This window comes from Hyla sarda, unplaced genomic scaffold (genome assembly GCF_029499605.1).
Source record: "Hyla sarda isolate aHylSar1 unplaced genomic scaffold, aHylSar1.hap1 scaffold_1386, whole genome shotgun sequence".
Lineage (NCBI taxonomy): Eukaryota > Metazoa > Chordata > Amphibia > Anura > Hylidae > Hyla > Hyla sarda.
The window spans coordinates 475-23,967 of record NW_026608015.1 but is presented as its reverse complement, the minus strand read 5'-3'; the positions used below and the strand labels follow the sequence as shown (position 1 = coordinate 23,967).

General features: G+C 46.0%; 10 non-coding genes across 10 annotated transcripts; all 10 read left to right on the top strand.

Moving 5' to 3' along the window:
* The first annotated feature begins 1,927 nt into the window (after positions 1–1,927).
* LOC130306642 (U2 spliceosomal RNA) lies at positions 1,928–2,118 on the top strand. Its single transcript, XR_008855971.1, has one exon. It is a non-coding gene; the product is annotated as a U2 spliceosomal RNA (small nuclear RNA).
* A 2,094-nt stretch (positions 2,119–4,212) lies between these two features.
* On the top strand, positions 4,213–4,403 carry LOC130306641 (U2 spliceosomal RNA). The gene has a single exon (XR_008855970.1). It is a non-coding gene; the product is annotated as a U2 spliceosomal RNA (small nuclear RNA).
* Positions 4,404–6,490: 2,087 nt separating this feature from the next.
* On the top strand, positions 6,491–6,681 carry LOC130306640 (U2 spliceosomal RNA). The gene has a single exon (XR_008855969.1). It is a non-coding gene; the product is annotated as a U2 spliceosomal RNA (small nuclear RNA).
* A 2,088-nt stretch (positions 6,682–8,769) lies between these two features.
* Positions 8,770–8,960, top strand: LOC130306639 (U2 spliceosomal RNA). The gene has a single exon (XR_008855968.1). It is a non-coding gene; the product is annotated as a U2 spliceosomal RNA (small nuclear RNA).
* Positions 8,961–11,045: 2,085 nt separating this feature from the next.
* LOC130306638 (U2 spliceosomal RNA) lies at positions 11,046–11,236 on the top strand. Its single transcript, XR_008855967.1, has one exon. It is a non-coding gene; the product is annotated as a U2 spliceosomal RNA (small nuclear RNA).
* Positions 11,237–13,322: 2,086 nt separating this feature from the next.
* Positions 13,323–13,513, top strand: LOC130306680 (U2 spliceosomal RNA). Its single transcript, XR_008856008.1, has one exon. It is a non-coding gene; the product is annotated as a U2 spliceosomal RNA (small nuclear RNA).
* Positions 13,514–15,600: 2,087 nt separating this feature from the next.
* On the top strand, positions 15,601–15,791 carry LOC130306671 (U2 spliceosomal RNA). The gene has a single exon (XR_008856000.1). It is a non-coding gene; the product is annotated as a U2 spliceosomal RNA (small nuclear RNA).
* A 2,088-nt stretch (positions 15,792–17,879) lies between these two features.
* Positions 17,880–18,070, top strand: LOC130306659 (U2 spliceosomal RNA). Its single transcript, XR_008855988.1, has one exon. It is a non-coding gene; the product is annotated as a U2 spliceosomal RNA (small nuclear RNA).
* Positions 18,071–20,159: 2,089 nt separating this feature from the next.
* On the top strand, positions 20,160–20,350 carry LOC130306648 (U2 spliceosomal RNA). Its single transcript, XR_008855977.1, has one exon. It is a non-coding gene; the product is annotated as a U2 spliceosomal RNA (small nuclear RNA).
* Positions 20,351–22,432: 2,082 nt separating this feature from the next.
* Positions 22,433–22,623, top strand: LOC130306637 (U2 spliceosomal RNA). The gene has a single exon (XR_008855966.1). It is a non-coding gene; the product is annotated as a U2 spliceosomal RNA (small nuclear RNA).
* Positions 22,624–23,493: the final 870 nt, after the last annotated feature.

The window sequence follows — 23,493 nt, the reverse complement described above, 5'->3', positions numbered from 1 at the left end:
GCTGTTGGAGCGTCCAGGCACAGGACTTCTGCTGCTGCTGACTAAATGGCCTCCTTAATTGGATCATTTGAGTAGCCAGCACACCTGTGCAGGTAGGGCATGACATGATAGGCAGCTGCCTTGATAGCGGGTGGGTGCTGAATGTTCCTAATTGACAAAATAAGATTAATGCTTATGAAGAAATATAAAATCTCATCCCTTCCCCAATATCGCGCCACACCCCTACCCCTTAATTCCCTGGTTGAACTTGATGGACATATGTCTTTTTTCGACCGTACTAACTATGTAACTATGTAACATAACATGGGGGGGGGGGGGGTCTCCTGGCTGTTCACACAGGTGTGTCATTGCTGTACATTGACCATGCATTGCTTCTGTGGTATTGCAAAGGCAAAGACAAATGCTTCCAGCCATCCATTGCACTAATGGATTGGTCATCAGCTGGCTGTCTATGTCCCGCATCAATATAGACCAAAGTACAGAGGGTTAGGCTATGCTATTGTGCACCTACCTGATGCATCAGAAGGTGCGAGGCCCTTGCTAAATTCTGTGCACAGACTTTGAGATCTATACTTTAGACTGTATCTAAACCTGCTCCAACATGGACTGACATTCTGGCCTACTTTCAGCCGATGCGACTTGTCTGTCGCTGAACAGTCGCTTTTTATGTATTCAGCACCTATGTATAATGTTGTAAAAATGCTCTAGAAGCTAAAGTCGCAGAAATGTCACACATATTTGGCCTGCAACTTTCTGTGCGACAAATTCAGACAGGAAAAATCAGTATAAATCCTTAGAAAATTATCCCCCAGTGTCTCCATCTGCTGGCGGTATTGAATAAGCATTGCTGCACTGATGGGGTATGCATTAGACGAAAAAAAAGAAGAAAAAGAAGAATAATACGCCCAGAAAAGAGGCGAAAAGGAGAAAAACGTAAAAAAACTTGAAAAAAAAGTAAGAGGAAGAGAAGGGAAAAAAAGGTGGAAATGGGTTTAAAAGTGATTTCGGCGGAGAAATATATATATATATATATATATATATATATATATATATACGCGCACACACACACATATATATAAACGTATTCTCCGTTGAGATATTGCAGCCGCTGCTGTGTCCAGGCCCAGGAGCCTTAGCACTGTGCTGTGATGTCACTCAATACCACTGACATCACTAGGTGTAAACAACATCTCTCCTTTGCTGTGTATGTGACTATGGAGCTGTTTGGTGATGTCGTCTATTATGGCCTTCATAGAAGCAACAGGAGATTGTTGCATCCATCTAGAACCCTCAGAACTACAGTGCTATGATGTCACTGACTTCCACAGGCCTTGCAGAGTGTAAACAACAACAACCCAGCTTTGTTGTGTATGTAACCATAGGGATTTGTGATGTCACCTAGAACCTTCACAGCAGCGACAGCTTTATGAGGAGCATCAGCACTGCTCTGCCTGAGCAGAACCATCACCGCCATAGGTTGTCAAATAACCCGGATTTAACCCACACAGGTAAGTCCAATGGGGTGCAGGCATGTCCTCTATGCTTACAGCTTCCCGTGGGTGTTGGTTTGATACCGTTTGGGGACAGCCAAGGAGGCATCTGCAGGCAACAAAGGTAGGTGTGTGCTTGTGTGTGTGTTTCCTATGCAGATCCTAAGCCCAGTGTCACATGCAAGTAGGAGGAGTAAGAAGGGTTCCTGGCAAATCCGGGTTATGGATTGCATTTAAAAAGGCCCCGTGGGAGTGCAATGGGCCCCTGTCTTGCTGCTTAGCAATAATGGTATGGGTTTAGGTTCTGCTGTGTGTACTGGTGGTTGACTGCCCCCCAGCCCAGAGTGTGCATGGAAAATTGTCTGGCAGCCTCCCTGACAGCAAGCAGTGATAGTGCCCATGAAGGGGACCTTGTTGGGCCCGCCCCTTTCACGGTTATCGCTTCTCGGCCTTTTGGCTAAGATCAAGTGTAGTATCTGTTCTTATCAGTTTAATATCTGATACGTCCCCTATCTGGGGACCATATATTAAATGGATTTTTGAGAACGGGGGCCGATTTCGAAGCTTGCTTCCGTCGCCCTATGCATTGACCCGATATGGCAGTATCTTCGGGTACAGTGCACCACCCCCTTACAGGGTTAAAAAGAAAGATTCCTACTTTCATTGCTACCTGCTTGCTGGCTAGCCAGCTAGCCAGCCCTGTGGGCCTTGCTGCTGCAGCCAAAAAACAAAAGGTGGTGCTGCTGCTGCTGCTTCTGCTGCTTCTGCTTGTGTCTGGCCGCTGTTGGAGCGTCCAGGCACAGGACTTCTGCTGCTGCTGACTAAATGGCCTCCTTAATTGGATCATTTGAGTAGCCAGCACACCTGTGCAGGTAGGGCATGACATGATAGGCAGCTGCCTTGATAGCGGGTGGGTGCTGAATGTTCCTAATTGACAAAATAAGATTAATGCTTATGAAGAAATATAAAATCTCATCCCTTCCCCAATATCGCGCCACACCCCTACCCCTTAATTCCCTGGTTGAACTTGATGGACATATGTCTTTTTTCGACCGTACTAACTATGTAACTATGTAACATAACATGGGGGGGGGGGGGGGGGGGGCCCCTGGCTGTTCACACAGGTGTGTCATTGCTGTACATTGACCATGCATTGCTTCTGTGGTATTGCAAAGGCAAAGACAAATGCTTCCAGCCATCCATTGCACTAATGGATTGGTCATCAGCTGGCTGTCTATGTCCCGCATCAATATAGACCAAAGTACAGAGGGTTAGGCTATGCTATTGTGCACCTACCTGATGCATCAGAAGGTGCGAGGCCCTTGCTAAATTCTGTGCACAGACTTTGAGATCTATACTTTAGACTGTATCTAAACCTGCTCCAACATGGACTGACATTCTGGCCTACTTTCAGCCGATGCGACTTGTCTGTCGCTGAACAGTCGCTTTTTATGTATTCAGCACCTATGTATAATGTTGTAAAAATGCTCTAGAAGCTAAAGTCGCAGAAATGTCACACATATTTGGCCTGCAACTTTCTGTGCGACAAATTCAGACAGGAAAAATCAGTATAAATCCTTAGAAAATTATCCCCCAGTGTCTCCATCTGCTGGCGGTATTGAATAAGCATTGCTGCACTGATGGGGTATGCATTAGACGAAAAAAAAGAAGAAAAAGAAGAATAATACGCCCAGAAAAGAGGCGAAAAGGAGAAAAACGTAAAAAAACGTGAAAAAAAAGTAAGAGGAAGAGAAGGGAAAAAAAGGTGGAAATGGGTTTAAAAGTGATTTCGGCGGAGAAATATATATATATATATATATATATATATATATATATATATATATATACGCGCACACACACACACATATATATAAACGTATTCTCCGTTGAGATATTGCAGCCGCTGCTGTGTCCAGGCCCAGGAGCCTTAGCACTGTGCTGTGATGTCACTCAATACCACTGACATCACTAGGTGTAAACAACATCTCTCCTTTGCTGTGTATGTGACTATGGAGCTGTTTGGTGATGTCGTCTATTATGGCCTTCATAGAAGCAACAGGAGATTGTTGCATCCATCTAGAACCCTCAGAACTACAGTGCTATGATGTCACTCACTTCCACAGGCCTTGCAGAGTGTAAACAACAACAACCCAGCTTTGTTGTGTATGTAACCATAGGGATTTGTGATGTCACCTAGAACCTTCACAGCAGCGACAGCTTTATGAGGAGCATCAGCACTGCTCTGCCTGAGCAGAACCATCACCGCCATAGGTTGTCAAATAACCCGGATTTAACCCACACAGGTAAGTCCAATGGGGTGCAGGCATGTCCTCTATGCTTACAGCTTCCCGTGGGTGTTGGTTTGATACCGTTTGGGGACAGCCAAGGAGGCATCTGCAGGCAACAAAGGTAGGTGTGTGCTTGTGTGTGTGTTTCCTATGCAGATCCTAAGCCCAGTGTCACATGCAAGTAGGAGGAGTAAGAAGGGTTCCTGGCAAATCCGGGTTATGGATTGCATTTAAAAAGGCCCCGTGGGAGTGCAATGGGCCCCTGTCTTGCTGCTTAGCAATAATGGTATGGGTTTAGGTTCTGCTGTGTGTACTGGTGGTTGACTGCCCCCCAGCCCAGAGTGTGCATGGAAAATTGTCTGGCAGCCTCCCTGACAGCAAGCAGTGATAGTGCCCATGAAGGGGACCTTGTTGGGCCCGCCCCTTTCACGGTTATCGCTTCTCGGCCTTTTGGCTAAGATCAAGTGTAGTATCTGTTCTTATCAGTTTAATATCTGATACGTCCCCTATCTGGGGACCATATATTAAATGGATTTTTGAGAACGGGGGCCGATTTCGAAGCTTGCTTCCGTCGCCCTATGCATTGACCCGATATGGCAGTATCTTCGGGTACAGTGCACCACCCCCTTACAGGGTTAAAAAGAAAGATTCCTACTTTCATTGCTACCTGCTTGCTGGCTAGCCAGCTAGCCAGCCCTGTGGGCCTTGCTGCTGCAGCCAAAAAACAAAAGGTGGTGCTGCTGCTGCTGCTTCTGCTGCTTCTGCTTGTGTCTGGCCGCTGTTGGAGCGTCCAGGCACAGGACTTCTGCTGCTGCTGACTAAATGGCCTCCTTAATTGGATCATTTGAGTAGCCAGCACACCTGTGCAGGTAGGGCATGACATGATAGGCAGCTGCCTTGATAGCGGGTGGGTGCTGAATGTTCCTAATTGACAAAATAAGATTAATGCTTATGAAGAAATATAAAATCTCATCCCTTCCCCAATATCGCGCCACACCCCTACCCCTTAATTCCCTGGTTGAACTTGATGGACATATGTCTTTTTTCGACCGTACTAACTATGTAACTATGTAACATAACATGGGGGGGGGGGGGGGGGTCTCCTGGCTGTTCACACAGGTGTGTCATTGCTGTACATTGACCATGCATTGCTTCTGTGGTATTGCAAAGGCAAAGACAAATGCTTCCAGCCATCCATTGCACTAATGGATTGGTCATCAGCTGGCTGTCTATGTCCCGCATCAATATAGACCAAAGTACAGAGGGTTAGGCTATGCTATTGTGCACCTACCTGATGCATCAGAAGGTGCGAGGCCCTTGCTAAATTCTGTGCACAGACTTTGAGATCTATACTTTAGACTGTATCTAAACCTGCTCCAACATGGACTGACATTCTGGCCTACTTTCAGCCGATGCGACTTGTCTGTCGCTGAACAGTCGCTTTTTATGTATTCAGCACCTATGTATAATGTTGTAAAAATGCTCTAGAAGCTAAAGTCGCAGAAATGTCACACATATTTGGCCTGCAACTTTCTGTGCGACAAATTCAGACAGGAAAAATCAGTATAAATCCTTAGAAAATTATCCCCCAGTGTCTCCATCTGCTGGCGGTATTGAATAAGCATTGCTGCACTGATGGGGTATGCATTAGACGAAAAAAAAGAAGAAAAAGAAGAATAATACGCCCAGAAAAGAGGCGAAAAGGAGAAAAACGTAAAAAAACGTGAAAAAAAAGTAAGAGGAAGAGAAGGGAAAAAAAGGTGGAAATGGGTTTAAAAGTGATTTCGGCGGAGAAATATATATATATATATATATATATATATATATATATATATATACGCGCACACGACACACATATATATAAACGTATTCTCCGTTGAGATATTGCAGCCGCTGCTGTGTCCAGGCCCAGGAGCCTTAGCACTGTGCTGTGATGTCACTCAATACCACTGACATCACTAGGTGTAAACAACATCTCTCCTTTGCTGTGTATGTGACTATGGAGCTGTTTGGTGATGTCGTCTATTATGGCCTTCATAGAAGCAACAGGAGATTGTTGCATCCATCTAGAACCCTCAGAACTACAGTGCTATGATGTCACTCACTTCCACAGGCCTTGCAGAGTGTAAACAACAACAACCCAGCTTTGTTGTGTATGTAACCATAGGGATTTGTGATGTCACCTAGAACCTTCACAGCAGCGACAGCTTTATGAGGAGCATCAGCACTGCTCTGCCTGAGCAGAACCATCACCGCCATAGGTTGTCAAATAACCCGGATTTAACCCACACAGGTAAGTCCAATGGGGTGCAGGCATGTCCTCTATGCTTACAGCTTCCCGTGGGTGTTGGTTTGATACCGTTTGGGGACAGCCAAGGAGGCATCTGCAGGCAACAAAGGTAGGTGTGTGCTTGTGTGTGTGTTTCCTATGCAGATCCTAAGCCCAGTGTCACATGCAAGTAGGAGGAGTAAGAAGGGTTCCTGGCAAATCCGGGTTATGGATTGCATTTAAAAAGGCCCCGTGGGAGTGCAATGGGCCCCTGTCTTGCTGCTTAGCAATAATGGTATGGGTTTAGGTTCTGCTGTGTGTACTGGTGGTTGACTGCCCCCCAGCCCAGAGTGTGCATGGAAAATTGTCTGGCAGCCTCCCTGACAGCAAGCAGTGATAGTGCCCATGAAGGGGACCTTGTTGGGCCCGCCCCTTTCACGGTTATCGCTTCTCGGCCTTTTGGCTAAGATCAAGTGTAGTATCTGTTCTTATCAGTTTAATATCTGATACGTCCCCTATCTGGGGACCATATATTAAATGGATTTTTGAGAACGGGGGCCGATTTCGAAGCTTGCTTCCGTCGCCCTATGCATTGACCCGATATGGCAGTATCTTCGGGTACAGTGCACCACCCCCTTACAGGGTTAAAAAGAAAGATTCCTACTTTCATTGCTACCTGCTTGCTGGCTAGCCAGCTAGCCAGCCCTGTGGGCCTTGCTGCTGCAGCCAAAAAACAAAAGGTGGTGCTGCTGCTGCTGCTTCTGCTGCTTCTGCTTGTGTCTGGCCGCTGTTGGAGCGTCCAGGCACAGGACTTCTGCTGCTGCTGACTAAATGGCCTCCTTAATTGGATCATTTGAGTAGCCAGCACACCTGTGCAGGTAGGGCATGACATGATAGGCAGCTGCCTTGATAGCGGGTGGGTGCTGAATGCTAATTGACAAAATAAGATTAATGCTTATGAAGAAATATAAAATCTCATCCCTTCCCCAATATCGCGCCACACCCCTACCCCTTAATTCCCTGGTTGAACTTGATGGACATATGTCTTTTTTCGACCGTACTAACTATGTAACTATGTAACATAACATGGGGGGGGGGGGGGGGGTCTCCTGGCTGTTCACACAGGTGTGTCATTGCTGTACATTGACCATGCATTGCTTCTGTGGTATTGCAAAGGCAAAGACAAATGCTTCCAGCCATCCATTGCACTAATGGATTGGTCATCAGCTGGCTGTCTATGTCCCGCATCAATATAGACCAAAGTACAGAGGGTTAGGCTATGCTATTGTGCACCTACCTGATGCATCAGAAGGTGCGAGGCCCTTGCTAAATTCTGTGCACAGACTTTGAGATCTATACTTTAGACTGTATCTAAACCTGCTCCAACATGGACTGACATTCTGGCCTACTTTCAGCCGATGCGACTTGTCTGTCGCTGAACAGTCGCTTTTTATGTATTCAGCACCTATGTATAATGTTGTAAAAATGCTCTAGAAGCTAAAGTCGCAGAAATGTCACACATATTTGGCCTGCAACTTTCTGTGCGACAAATTCAGACAGGAAAAATCAGTATAAATCCTTAGAAAATTATCCCCCAGTGTCTCCATCTGCTGGCGGTATTGAATAAGCATTGCTGCACTGATGGGGTATGCATTAGACGAAAAAAAAGAAGAAAAAGAAGAATAATACGCCCAGAAAAGAGGCGAAAAGGAGAAAAACGTAAAAAAACGTGAAAAAAAAAGTAAGAGGAAGAGAAGGGAAAAAAAGGTGGAAATGGGTTTAAAAGTGATTTCGGCGGAGAAATATATATATATATATATATATATATATATATATATATATATATATACGCGCACACACACACATATATATAAACGTATTCTCCGTTGAGATATTGCAGCCGCTGCTGTGTCCAGGCCCAGGAGCCTTAGCACTGTGCTGTGATGTCACTCAATACCACTGACATCACTAGGTGTAAACAACATCTCTCCTTTGCTGTGTATGTGACTATGGAGCTGTTTGGTGATGTCGTCTATTATGGCCTTCATAGAAGCAACAGGAGATTGTTGCATCCATCTAGAACCCTCAGAACTACAGTGCTATGATGTCACTCACTTCCACAGGCCTTGCAGAGTGTAAACAACAACAACCCAGCTTTGTTGTGTATGTAACCATAGGGATTTGTGATGTCACCTAGAACCTTCACAGCAGCGACAGCTTTATGAGGAGCATCAGCACTGCTCTGCCTGAGCAGAACCATCACCGCCATAGGTTGTCAAATAACCCGGATTTAACCCACACAGGTAAGTCCAATGGGGTGCAGGCATGTCCTCTATGCTTACAGCTTCCCGTGGGTGTTGGTTTGATACCGTTTGGGGACAGCCAAGGAGGCATCTGCAGGCAACAAAGGTAGGTGTGTGCTTGTGTGTGTGTTTCCTATGCAGATCCTAAGCCCAGTGTCACATGCAAGTAGGAGGAGTAAGAAGGGTTCCTGGCAAATCCGGGTTATGGATTGCATTTAAAAAGGCCCCGTGGGAGTGCAATGGGCCCCTGTCTTGCTGCTTAGCAATAATGGTATGGGTTTAGGTTCTGCTGTGTGTACTGGTGGTTGACTGCCCCCCAGCCCAGAGTGTGCATGGAAAATTGTCTGGCAGCCTCCCTGACAGCAAGCAGTGATAGTGCCCATGAAGGGGACCTTGTTGGGCCCGCCCCTTTCACGGTTATCGCTTCTCGGCCTTTTGGCTAAGATCAAGTGTAGTATCTGTTCTTATCAGTTTAATATCTGATACGTCCCCTATCTGGGGACCATATATTAAATGGATTTTTGAGAACGGGGGCCGATTTCGAAGCTTGCTTCCGTCGCCCTATGCATTGACCCGATATGGCAGTATCTTCGGGTACAGTGCACCACCCCCTTACAGGGTTAAAAAGAAAGATTCCTACTTTCATTGCTACCTGCTTGCTGGCTAGCCAGCTAGCCAGCCCTGTGGGCCTTGCTGCTGCAGCCAAAAAACAAAAGGTGGTGCTGCTGCTGCTGCTTCTGCTGCTTCTGCTTGTGTCTGGCCGCTGTTGGAGCGTCCAGGCACAGGACTTCTGCTGCTGCTGACTAAATGGCCTCCTTAATTGGATCATTTGAGTAGCCAGCACACCTGTGCAGGTAGGGCATGACATGATAGGCAGCTGCCTTGATAGCGGGTGGGTGCTGAATGTTCCTAATTGACAAAATAAGATTAATGCTTATGAAGAAATATAAAATCTCATCCCTTCCCCAATATCGCGCCACACCCCTACCCCTTAATTCCCTGGTTGAACTTGATGGACATATGTCTTTTTTCGACCGTACTAACTATGTAACTATGTAACATAACATGGGGGGGGGGGGGGGTCTCCTGGCTGTTCACACAGGTGTGTCATTGCTGTACATTGACCATGCATTGCTTCTGTGGTATTGCAAAGGCAAAGACAAATGCTTCCAGCCATCCATTGCACTAATGGATTGGTCATCAGCTGGCTGTCTATGTCCCGCATCAATATAGACCAAAGTACAGAGGGTTAGGCTATGCTATTGTGCACCTACCTGATGCATCAGAAGGTGCGAGGCCCTTGCTAAATTCTGTGCACAGACTTTGAGATCTATACTTTAGACTGTATCTAAACCTGCTCCAACATGGACTGACATTCTGGCCTACTTTCAGCCGATGCGACTTGTCTGTCGCTGAACAGTCGCTTTTTATGTATTCAGCACCTATGTATAATGTTGTAAAAATGCTCTAGAAGCTAAAGTCGCAGAAATGTCACACATATTTGGCCTGCAACTTTCTGTGCGACAAATTCAGACAGGAAAAATCAGTATAAATCCTTAGAAAATTATCCCCCAGTGTCTCCATCTGCTGGCGGTATTGAATAAGCATTGCTGCACTGATGGGGTATGCATTAGACGAAAAAAAAGAAGAAAAAGAAGAATAATACGCCCAGAAAAGAGGCGAAAAGGAGAAAAACGTAAAAAAACGTGAAAAAAAAGTAAGAGGAAGAGAAGGGAAAAAAAGGTGGAAATGGGTTTAAAAGTGATTTCGGCGGAGAATATATATATATATATATATATATATATATATATATATATATATACGCGCACACACACACATATATATAAACGTATTCTCCGTTGAGATATTGCAGCCGCTGCTGTGTCCAGGCCCAGGAGCCTTAGCACTGTGCTGTGATGTCACTCAATACCACTGACATCACTAGGTGTAAACAACATCTCTCCTTTGCTGTGTATGTGACTATGGAGCTGTTTGGTGATGTCGTCTATTATGGCCTTCATAGAAGCAACAGGAGATTGTTGCATCCATCTAGAACCCTCAGAACTACAGTGCTATGATGTCACTCACTTCCACAGGCCTTGCAGAGTGTAAACAACAACAACCCAGCTTTGTTGTGTATGTAACCATAGGGATTTGTGATGTCACCTAGAACCTTCACAGCAGCGACAGCTTTATGAGGAGCATCAGCACTGCTCTGCCTGAGCAGAACCATCACCGCCATAGGTTGTCAAATAACCCGGATTTAACCCACACAGGTAAGTCCAATGGGGTGCAGGCATGTCCTCTATGCTTACAGCTTCCCGTGGGTGTTGGTTTGATACCGTTTGGGGACAGCCAAGGAGGCATCTGCAGGCAACAAAGGTAGGTGTGTGCTTGTGTGTGTGTTTCCTATGCAGATCCTAAGCCCAGTGTCACATGCAAGTAGGAGGAGTAAGAAGGGTTCCTGGCAAATCCGGGTTATGGATTGCATTTAAAAAGGCCCCGTGGGAGTGCAATGGGCCCCTGTCTTGCTGCTTAGCAATAATGGTATGGGTTTAGGTTCTGCTGTGTGTACTGGTGGTTGACTGCCCCCCAGCCCAGAGTGTGCATGGAAAATTGTCTGGCAGCCTCCCTGACAGCAAGCAGTGATAGTGCCCATGAAGGGGACCTTGTTGGGCCCGCCCCTTTCACGGTTATCGCTTCTCGGCCTTTTGGCTAAGATCAAGTGTAGTATCTGTTCTTATCAGTTTAATATCTGATACGTCCCCTATCTGGGGACCATATATTAAATGGATTTTTGAGAACGGGGGCCGATTTCGAAGCTTGCTTCCGTCGCCCTATGCATTGACCCGATATGGCAGTATCTTCGGGTACAGTGCACCACCCCCTTACAGGGTTAAAAAGAAAGATTCCTACTTTCATTGCTACCTGCTTGCTGGCTAGCCAGCTAGCCAGCCCTGTGGGCCTTGCTGCTGCAGCCAAAAAACAAAAGGTGGTGCTGCTGCTGCTGCTTCTGCTGCTTCTGCTTGTGTCTGGCCGCTGTTGGAGCGTCCAGGCACAGGACTTCTGCTGCTGCTGACTAAATGGCCTCCTTAATTGGATCATTTGAGTAGCCAGCACACCTGTGCAGGTAGGGCATGACATGATAGGCAGCTGCCTTGATAGCGGGTGGGTGCTGAATGTTCCTAATTGACAAAATAAGATTAATGCTTATGAAGAAATATAAAATCTCATCCCTTCCCCAATATCGCGCCACACCCCTACCCCTTAATTCCCTGGTTGAACTTGATGGACATATGTCTTTTTTCGACCGTACTAACTATGTAACTATGTAACATAACATGGGGGGGGGGGGGGGGGTCTCCTGGCTGTTCACACAGGTGTGTCATTGCTGTACATTGACCATGCATTGCTTCTGTGGTATTGCAAAGGCAAAGACAAATGCTTCCAGCCATCCATTGCACTAATGGATTGGTCATCAGCTGGCTGTCTATGTCCCGCATCAATATAGACCAAAGTACAGAGGGTTAGGCTATGCTATTGTGCACCTACCTGATGCATCAGAAGGTGCGAGGCCCTTGCTAAATTCTGTGCACAGACTTTGAGATCTATACTTTAGACTGTATCTAAACCTGCTCCAACATGGACTGACATTCTGGCCTACTTTCAGCCGATGCGACTTGTCTGTCGCTGAACAGTCGCTTTTTATGTATTCAGCACCTATGTATAATGTTGTAAAAATGCTCTAGAAGCTAAAGTCGCAGAAATGTCACACATATTTGGCCTGCAACTTTCTGTGCGACAAATTCAGACAGGAAAAATCAGTATAAATCCTTAGAAAATTATCCCCCAGTGTCTCCATCTGCTGGCGGTATTGAATAAGCATTGCTGCACTGATGGGGTATGCATTAGACGAAAAAAAAGAAGAAAAAGAAGAATAATACGCCCAGAAAAGAGGCGAAAAGGAGAAAAACGTAAAAAAACGTGAAAAAAAAGTAAGAGGAAGAGAAGGGAAAAAAAGGTGGAAATGGGTTTAAAAGTGATTTCGGCGGAGAAATATATATATATATATATATATATATATATATATATATATATACGCGCACACACACACATATATATAAACGTATTCTCCGTTGAGATATTGCAGCCGCTGCTGTGTCCAGGCCCAGGAGCCTTAGCACTGTGCTGTGATGTCACTCAATACCACTGACATCACTAGGTGTAAACAACATCTCTCCTTTGCTGTGTATGTGACTATGGAGCTGTTTGGTGATGTCGTCTATTATGGCCTTCATAGAAGCAACAGGAGATTGTTGCATCCATCTAGAACCCTCAGAACTACAGTGCTATGATGTCACTCACTTCCACAGGCCTTGCAGAGTGTAAACAACAACAACCCAGCTTTGTTGTGTATGTAACCATAGGGATTTGTGATGTCACCTAGAACCTTCACAGCAGCGACAGCTTTATGAGGAGCATCAGCACTGCTCTGCCTGAGCAGAACCATCACCGCCATAGGTTGTCAAATAACCCGGATTTAACCCACACAGGTAAGTCCAATGGGGTGCAGGCATGTCCTCTATGCTTACAGCTTCCCGTGGGTGTTGGTTTGATACCGTTTGGGGACAGCCAAGGAGGCATCTGCAGGCAACAAAGGTAGGTGTGTGCTTGTGTGTGTGTTTCCTATGCAGATCCTAAGCCCAGTGTCACATGCAAGTAGGAGGAGTAAGAAGGGTTCCTGGCAAATCCGGGTTATGGATTGCATTTAAAAAGGCCCCGTGGGAGTGCAATGGGCCCCTGTCTTGCTGCTTAGCAATAATGGTATGGGTTTAGGTTCTGCTGTGTGTACTGGTGGTTGACTGCCCCCCAGCCCAGAGTGTGCATGGAAAATTGTCTGGCAGCCTCCCTGACAGCAAGCAGTGATAGTGCCCATGAAGGGGACCTTGTTGGGCCCGCCCCTTTCACGGTTATCGCTTCTCGGCCTTTTGGCTAAGATCAAGTGTAGTATCTGTTCTTATCAGTTTAATATCTGATACGTCCCCTATCTGGGGACCATATATTAAATGGATTTTTGAGAACGGGGGCCGATTTCGAAGCTTGCTTCCGTCGCCCTATGCATTGACCCGATATGGCAGTATCTTCGGGTACAGTGCACCACCCCCTTACAGGGTTAAAAAGAAAGATTCCTACTTTCATTGCTACCTGCTTGCTGGCTAGCCAGCTAGCCAGCCCTGTGGGCCTTGCTGCTGCAGCCAAAAAACAAAAGGTGGTGCTGCTGCTGCTGCTTCTGCTGCTTCTGCTTGTGTCTGGCCGCTGTTGGAGCGTCCAGGCACAGGACTTCTGCTGCTGCTGACTAAATGGCCTCCTTAATTGGATCATTTGAGTAGCCAGCACACCTGTGCAGGTAGGGCATGACATGATAGGCAGCTGCCTTGATAGCGGGTGGGTGCTGAATGTTCCTAATTGACAAAATAAGATTAATGCTTATGAAGAAATATAAAATCTCATCCCTTCCCCAATATCGCGCCACACCCCTACCCCTTAATTCCCTGGTTGAACTTGATGGACATATGTCTTTTTTCGACCGTACTAACTATGTAACTATGTAACATAACATGGGGGGGGGGGGGGGGTCTCCTGGCTGTTCACACAGGTGTGTCATTGCTGTACATTGACCATGCATTGCTTCTGTGGTATTGCAAAGGCAAAGACAAATGCTTCCAGCCATCCATTGCACTAATGGATTGGTCATCAGCTGGCTGTCTATGTCCCGCATCAATATAGACCAAAGTACAGAGGGTTAGGCTATGCTATTGTGCACCTACCTGATGCATCAGAAGGTGCGAGGCCCTTGCTAAATTCTGTGCACAGACTTTGAGATCTATACTTTAGACTGTATCTAAACCTGCTCCAACATGGACTGACATTCTGGCCTACTTTCAGCCGATGCGACTTGTCTGTCGCTGAACAGTCGCTTTTTATGTATTCAGCACCTATGTATAATGTTGTAAAAATGCTCTAGAAGCTAAAGTCGCAGAAATGTCACACATATTTGGCCTGCAACTTTCTGTGCGACAAATTCAGACAGGAAAAATCAGTATAAATCCTTAGAAAATTATCCCCCAGTGTCTCCATCTGCTGGCGGTATTGAATAAGCATTGCTGCACTGATGGGGTATGCATTAGACGAAAAAAAAGAAGAAAAAGAAGAATAATACGCCCAGAAAAGAGGCGAAAAGGAGAAAAACGTAAAAAAACGTGAAAAAAAAGTAAGAGGAAGAGAAGGGAAAAAAAGGTGGAAATGGGTTTAAAAGTGATTTCGGCGGAGAAATATATATATATATATATATATATATATATATATATATATATATACGCGCACACACACACATATATATAAACGTATTCTCCGTTGAGATATTGCAGCCGCTGCTGTGTCCAGGCCCAGGAGCCTTAGCACTGTGCTGTGATGTCACTCAATACCACTGACATCACTAGGTGTAAACAACATCTCTCCTTTGCTGTGTATGTGACTATGGAGCTGTTTGGTGATGTCGTCTATTATGGCCTTCATAGAAGCAACAGGAGATTGTTGCATCCATCTAGAACCCTCAGAACTACAGTGCTATGATGTCACTCACTTCCACAGGCCTTGCAGAGTGTAAACAACAACAACCCAGCTTTGTTGTGTATGTAACCATAGGGATTTGTGATGTCACCTAGAACCTTCACAGCAGCGACAGCTTTATGAGGAGCATCAGCACTGCTCTGCCTGAGCAGAACCATCACCGCCATAGGTTGTCAAATAACCCGGATTTAACCCACACAGGTAAGTCCAATGGGGTGCAGGCATGTCCTCTATGCTTACAGCTTCCCGTGGGTGTTGGTTTGATACCGTTTGGGGACAGCCAAGGAGGCATCTGCAGGCAACAAAGGTAGGTGTGTGCTTGTGTGTGTGTTTCCTATGCAGATCCTAAGCCCAGTGTCACATGCAAGTAGGAGGAGTAAGAAGGGTTCCTGGCAAATCCGGGTTATGGATTGCATTTAAAAAGGCCCCGTGGGAGTGCAATGGGCCCCTGTCTTGCTGCTTAGCAATAATGGTATGGGTTTAGGTTCTGCTGTGTGTACTGGTGGTTGACTGCCCCCCAGCCCAGAGTGTGCATGGAAAATTGTCTGGCAGCCTCCCTGACAGCAAGCAGTGATAGTGCCCATGAAGGGGACCTTGTTGGGCCCGCCCCTTTCACGGTTATCGCTTCTCGGCCTTTTGGCTAAGATCAAGTGTAGTATCTGTTCTTATCAGTTTAATATCTGATACGTCCCCTATCTGGGGACCATATATTAAATGGATTTTTGAGAACGGGGGCCGATTTCGAAGCTTGCTTCCGTCGCCCTATGCATTGACCCGATATGGCAGTATCTTCGGGTACAGTGCACCACCCCCTTACAGGGTTAAAAAGAAAGATTCCTACTTTCATTGCTACCTGCTTGCTGGCTAGCCAGCTAGCCAGCCCTGTGGGCCTTGCTGCTGCAGCCAAAAAACAAAAGGTGGTGCTGCTGCTGCTGCTTCTGCTGCTTCTGCTTGTGTCTGGCCGCTGTTGGAGCGTCCAGGCACAGGACTTCTGCTGCTGCTGACTAAATGGCCTCCTTAATTGGATCATTTGAGTAGCCAGCACACCTGTGCAGGTAGGGCATGACATGATAGGCAGCTGCCTTGATAGCGGGTGGGTGCTGAATGTTCCTAATTGACAAAATAAGATTAATGCTTATGAAGAAATATAAAATCTCATCCCTTCCCCAATATCGCGCCACACCCCTACCCCTTAATTCCCTGGTTGAACTTGATGGACATATGTCTTTTTTCGACCGTACTAACTATGTAACTATGTAACATAACATGGGGGGGGGGGGGGGGGTCTCCTGGCTGTTCACACAGGTGTGTCATTGCTGTACATTGACCATGCATTGCTTCTGTGGTATTGCAAAGGCAAAGACAAATGCTTCCAGCCATCCATTGCACTAATGGATTGGTCATCAGCTGGCTGTCTATGTCCCGCATCAATATAGACCAAAGTACAGAGGGTTAGGCTATGCTATTGTGCACCTACCTGATGCATCAGAAGGTGCGAGGCCCTTGCTAAATTCTGTGCACAGACTTTGAGATCTATACTTTAGACTGTATCTAAACCTGCTCCAACATGGACTGACATTCTGGCCTACTTTCAGCCGATGCGACTTGTCTGTCGCTGAACAGTCGCTTTTTATGTATTCAGCACCTATGTATAATGTTGTAAAAATGCTCTAGAAGCTAAAGTCGCAGAAATGTCACACATATTTGGCCTGCAACTTTCTGTGCGACAAATTCAGACAGGAAAAATCAGTATAAATCCTTAGAAAATTATCCCCCAGTGTCTCCATCTGCTGGCGGTATTGAATAAGCATTGCTGCACTGATGGGGTATGCATTAGACGAAAAAAAAGAAGAAAAAGAAGAATAATACGCCCAGAAAAGAGGCGAAAAGGAGAAAAACGTAAAAAAACGTGAAAAAAAAGTAAGAGGAAGAGAAGGGAAAAAAAGGTGGAAATGGGTTTAAAAGTGATTTCGGCGGAGAAATATATATATATATATATATATATATATATATATATATATATATACGCGCACACACACACATATATATAAACGTATTCTCCGTTGAGATATTGCAGCCGCTGCTGTGTCCAGGCCCAGGAGCCTTAGCACTGTGCTGTGATGTCACTCAATACCACTGACATCACTAGGTGTAAACAACATCTCTCCTTTGCTGTGTATGTGACTATGGAGCTGTTTGGTGATGTCGTCTATTATGGCCTTCATAGAAGCAACAGGAGATTGTTGCATCCATCTAGAACCCTCAGAACTACAGTGCTATGATGTCACTCACTTCCACAGGCCTTGCAGAGTGTAAACAACAACAACCCAGCTTTGTTGTGTATGTAACCATAGGGATTTGTGATGTCACCTAGAACCTTCACAGCAGCGACAGCTTTATGAGGAGCATCAGCACTGCTCTGCCTGAGCAGAACCATCACCGCCATAGGTTGTCAAATAACCCGGATTTAACCCACACAGGTAAGTCCAATGGGGTGCAGGCATGTCCTCTATGCTTACAGCTTCCCGTGGGTGTTGGTTTGATACCGTTTGGGGACAGCCAAGGAGGCATCTGCAGGCAACAAAGGTAGGTGTGTGCTTGTGTGTGTGTTTCCTATGCAGATCCTAAGCCCAGTGTCACATGCAAGTAGGAGGAGTAAGAAGGGTTCCTGGCAAATCCGGGTTATGGATTGCATTTAAAAAGGCCCCGTGGGAGTGCAATGGGCCCCTGTCTTGCTGCTTAGCAATAATGGTATGGGTTTAGGTTCTGCTGTGTGTACTGGTGGTTGACTGCCCCCCAGCCCAGAGTGTGCATGGAAAATTGTCTGGCAGCCTCCCTGACAGCAAGCAGTGATAGTGCCCATGAAGGGGACCTTGTTGGGCCCGCCCCTTTCACGGTTATCGCTTCTCGGCCTTTTGGCTAAGATCAAGTGTAGTATCTGTTCTTATCAGTTTAATATCTGATACGTCCCCTATCTGGGGACCATATATTAAATGGATTTTTGAGAACGGGGGCCGATTTCGAAGCTTGCTTCCGTCGCCCTATGCATTGACCCGATATGGCAGTATCTTCGGGTACAGTGCACCACCCCCTTACAGGGTTAAAAAGAAAGATTCCTACTTTCATTGCTACCTGCTTGCTGGCTAGCCAGCTAGCCAGCCCTGTGGGCCTTGCTGCTGCAGCCAAAAAACAAAAGGTGGTGCTGCTGCTGCTGCTTCTGCTGCTTCTGCTTGTGTCTGGCCGCTGTTGGAGCGTCCAGGCACAGGACTTCTGCTGCTGCTGACTAAATGGCCTCCTTAATTGGATCATTTGAGTAGCCAGCACACCTGTGCAGGTAGGGCATGACATGATAGGCAGCTGCCTTGATAGCGGGTGGGTGCTGAATGTTCCTAATTGACAAAATAAGATTAATGCTTATGAAGAAATATAAAATCTCATCCCTTCCCCAATATCGCGCCACACCCCTACCCCTTAATTCCCTGGTTGAACTTGATGGACATATGTCTTTTTTCGACCGTACTAACTATGTAACTATGTAACATAACATGGGGGGGGGGGGGGGTCTCCTGGCTGTTCACACAGGTGTGTCATTGCTGTACATTGACCATGCATTGCTTCTGTGGTATTGCAAAGGCAAAGACAAATGCTTCCAGCCATCCATTGCACTAATGGATTGGTCATCAGCTGGCTGTCTATGTCCCGCATCAATATAGACCAAAGTACAGAGGGTTAGGCTATGCTATTGTGCACCTACCTGATGCATCAGAAGGTGCGAGGCCCTTGCTAAATTCTGTGCACAGACTTTGAGATCTATACTTTAGACTGTATCTAAACCTGCTCCAACATGGACTGACATTCTGGCCTACTTTCAGCCGATGCGACTTGTCTGTCGCTGAACAGTCGCTTTTTATGTATTCAGCACCTATGTATAATGTTGTAAAAATGCTCTAGAAGCTAAAGTCGCAGAAATGTCACACATATTTGGCCTGCAACTTTCTGTGCGACAAATTCAGACAGGAAAAATCAGTATAAATCCTTAGAAAATTATCCCCCAGTGTCTCCATCTGCTGGCGGTATTGAATAAGCATTGCTGCACTGATGGGGTATGCATTAGACGAAAAAAAAGAAGAAAAAGAAGAATAATACGCCCAGAAAAGAGGCGAAAAGGAGAAAAACGTAAAAAAACGTGAAAAAAAAGTAAGAGGAAGAGAAGGGAAAAAAAGGTGGAAATGGGTTTAAAAGTGATTTCGGCGGAGAAATATATATATATATATATATATATATATATATATATATATATATACTACGCGCACACACACACATATATATAAACGTATTCTCCGTTGAGATATTGCAGCCGCTGCTGTGTCCAGGCCCAGGAGCCTTAGCACTGTGCTGTGATGTCACTCAATACCACTGACATCACTAGGTGTAAACAACATCTCTCCTTTGCTGTGTATGTGACTATGGAGCTGTTTGGTGATGTCGTCTATTATGGCCTTCATAGAAGCAACAGGAGATTGTTGCATCCATCTAGAACCCTCAGAACTACAGTGCTATGATGTCACTCACTTCCACAGGCCTTGCAGAGTGTAAACAACAACAACCCAGCTTTGTTGTGTATGTAACCATAGGGATTTGTGATGTCACCTAGAACCTTCACAGCAGCGACAGCTTTATGAGGAGCATCAGCACTGCTCTGCCTGAGCAGAACCATCACCGCCATAGGTTGTCAAATAACCCGGATTTAACCCACACAGGTAAGTCCAATGGGGTGCAGGCATGTCCTCTATGCTTACAGCTTCCCGTGGGTGTTGGTTTGATACCGTTTGGGGACAGCCAAGGAGGCATCTGCAGGCAACAAAGGTAGGTGTGTGCTTGTGTGTGTGTTTCCTATGCAGATCCTAAGCCCAGTGTCACATGCAAGTAGGAGGAGTAAGAAGGGTTCCTGGCAAATCCGGGTTATGGATTGCATTTAAAAAGGCCCCGTGGGAGTGCAATGGGCCCCTGTCTTGCTGCTTAGCAATAATGGTATGGGTTTAGGTTCTGCTGTGTGTACTGGTGGTTGACTGCCCCCCAGCCCAGAGTGTGCATGGAAAATTGTCTGGCAGCCTCCCTGACAGCAAGCAGTGATAGTGCCCATGAAGGGGACCTTGTTGGGCCCGCCCCTTTCACGGTTATCGCTTCTCGGCCTTTTGGCTAAGATCAAGTGTAGTATCTGTTCTTATCAGTTTAATATCTGATACGTCCCCTATCTGGGGACCATATATTAAATGGATTTTTGAGAACGGGGGCCGATTTCGAAGCTTGCTTCCGTCGCCCTATGCATTGACCCGATATGGCAGTATCTTCGGGTACAGTGCACCACCCCCTTACAGGGTTAAAAAGAAAGATTCCTACTTTCATTGCTACCTGCTTGCTGGCTAGCCAGCTAGCCAGCCCTGTGGGCCTTGCTGCTGCAGCCAAAAAACAAAAGGTGGTGCTGCTGCTGCTGCTTCTGCTGCTTCTGCTTGTGTCTGGCCGCTGTTGGAGCGTCCAGGCACAGGACTTCTGCTGCTGCTGACTAAATGGCCTCCTTAATTGGATCATTTGAGTAGCCAGCACACCTGTGCAGGTAGGGCATGACATGATAGGCAGCTGCCTTGATAGCGGGTGGGTGCTGAATGTTCCTAATTGACAAAATAAGATTAATGCTTATGAAGAAATATAAAATCTCATCCCTTCCCCAATATCGCGCCACACCCCTACCCCTTAATTCCCTGGTTGAACTTGATGGACATATGTCTTTTTTCGACCGTACTAACTATGTAACTATGTAACATAACATGGGGGGGGGGGTCTCCTGGCTGTTCACACAGGTGTGTCATTGCTGTACATTGACCATGCATTGCTTCTGTGGTATTGCAAAGGCAAAGACAAATGCTTCCAGCCATCCATTGCACTAATGGATTGGTCATCAGCTGGCTGTCTATGTCCCGCATCAATATAGACCAAAGTACAGAGGGTTAGGCTATGCTATTGTGCACCTACCTGATGCATCAGAAGGTGCGAGGCCCTTGCTAAATTCTGTGCACAGACTTTGAGATCTATACTTTAGACTGTATCTAAACCTGCTCCAACATGGACTGACATTCTGGCCTACTTTCAGCCGATGCGACTTGTCTGTCGCTGAACAGTCGCTTTTTATGTATTCAGCACCTATGTATAATGTTGTAAAAATGCTCTAGAAGCTAAAGTCGCAGAAATGTCACACATATTTGGCCTGCAACTTTCTGTGCGACAAATTCAGACAGGAAAAATCAGTATAAATCCTTAGAAAATTATCCCCCAGTGTCTCCATCTGCTGGCGGTATTGAATAAGCATTGCTGCACTGATGGGGTATGCATTAGACGAAAAAAAAGAAGAAAAAGAAGAATAATACGCCCAGAAAAGAGGCGAAAAGGAGAAAAACGTAAAAAAACGTGAAAAAAAAGTAAGAGGAAGAGAAGGGAAAAAAAGGTGGAAATGGGTTTAAAAGTGATTTCGGCGGAGAAATATATATATATATATATATATATATATATATATATATATATATACGCGCACACACACACATATATATAAACGTATTCTCCGTTGAGATATTGCAGCCGCTGCTGTGTCCAGGCCCAGGAGCCTTAGCACTGTGCTGTGATGTCACTCAATACCACTGACATCACTAGGTGTAAACAACATCTCTCCTTTGCTGTGTATGTGACTATGGAGCTGTTTGGTGATGTCGTCTATTATGGCCTTCATAGAAGCAACAGGAGATTGTTGCATCCATCTAGAACCCTCAGAACTACAGTGCTATGATGTCACTCACTTCCACAGGCCTTGCAGAGTGTAAACAACAACAACCCAGCTTTGTTGTGTATGTAACCATAGGGATTTGTGATGTCACCTAGAACCTTCACAGCAGCGACAGCTTTATGAGGAGCATCAGCACTGCTCTGCCTGAGCAGAACCATCACCGCCATAGGTTGTCAAATAACCCGGATTTAACCCACACAGGTAAGTCCAATGGGGTGCAGGCATGTCCTCTATGCTTACAGCTTCCCGTGGGTGTTGGTTTGATACCGTTTGGGGACAGCCAAGGAGGCATCTGCAGGCAACAAAGGTAGGTGTGTGCTTGTGTGTGTGTTTCCTATGCAGATCCTAAGCCCAGTGTCACATGCAAGTAGGAGGAGTAAGAAGGGTTCCTGGCAAATCCGGGTTATGGATTGCATTTAAAAAGGCCCCGTGGGAGTGCAATGGGCCCCTGTCTTGCTGCTTAGCAATAATGGTATGGGTTTAGGTTCTGCTGTGTGTACTGGTGGTTGACTGCCCCCCAGCCCAGAGTGTGCATGGAAAATTGTCTGGCAGCCTCCCTGACAGCAAGCAGTGATAGTGCCCATGAAGGGGACCTTGTTGGGCCCGCCCCTTTCACGGTTATCGCTTCTCGGCCTTTTGGCTAAGATCAAGTGTAGTATCTGTTCTTATCAGTTTAATATCTGATACGTCCCCTATCTGGGGACCATATATTAAATGGATTTTTGAGAACGGGGGCCGATTTCGAAGCTTGCTTCCGTCGCCCTATGCATTGACCCGATATGGCAGTATCTTCGGGTACAGTGCACCACCCCCTTACAGGGTTAAAAAGAAAGATTCCTACTTTCATTGCTACCTGCTTGCTGGCTAGCCAGCTAGCCAGCCCTGTGGGCCTTGCTGCTGCAGCCAAAAAACAAAAGGTGGTGCTGCTGCTGCTGCTTCTGCTGCTTCTGCTTGTGTCTGGCCGCTGTTGGAGCGTCCAGGCACAGGACTTCTGCTGCTGCTGACTAAATGGCCTCCTTAATTGGATCATTTGAGTAGCCAGCACACCTGTGCAGGTAGGGCATGACATGATAGGCAGCTGCCTTGATAGCGGGTGGGTGCTGAATGTTCCTAATTGACAAAATAAGATTAATGCTTATGAAGAAATATAAAATCTCATCCCTTCCCCAATATCGCGCCACACCCCTACCCCTTAATTCCCTGGTTGAACTTGATGGACATATGTCTTTTTTCGACCGTACTAACTATGTAACTATGTAACATAACATGGGGGGGGGGTCTCCTGGCTGTTCACACAGGTGTGTCATTGCTGTACATTGACCATGCATTGCTTCTGTGGTATTGCAAAGGCAAAGACAAATGCTTCCAGCCATCCATTGCACTAATGGATTGGTCATCAGCTGGCTGTCTATGTCCCGCATCAATATAGACCAAAGTACAGAGGGTTAGGCTATGCTATTGTGCACCTACCTGATGCATCAGAAGGTGCGAGGCCCTTGCTAAATTCTGTGCACAGACTTTGAGATCTATACTTTAGACTGTATCTAAACCTGCTCCAACATGGACTGACATTCTGGCCTACTTTCAGCCGATGCGACTTGTCTGTCGCTGAACAGTCGCTTTTTATGTATTCAGCACCTATGTATAATGTTGTAAAAATGCTCTAGAAGCTAAAGTCGCA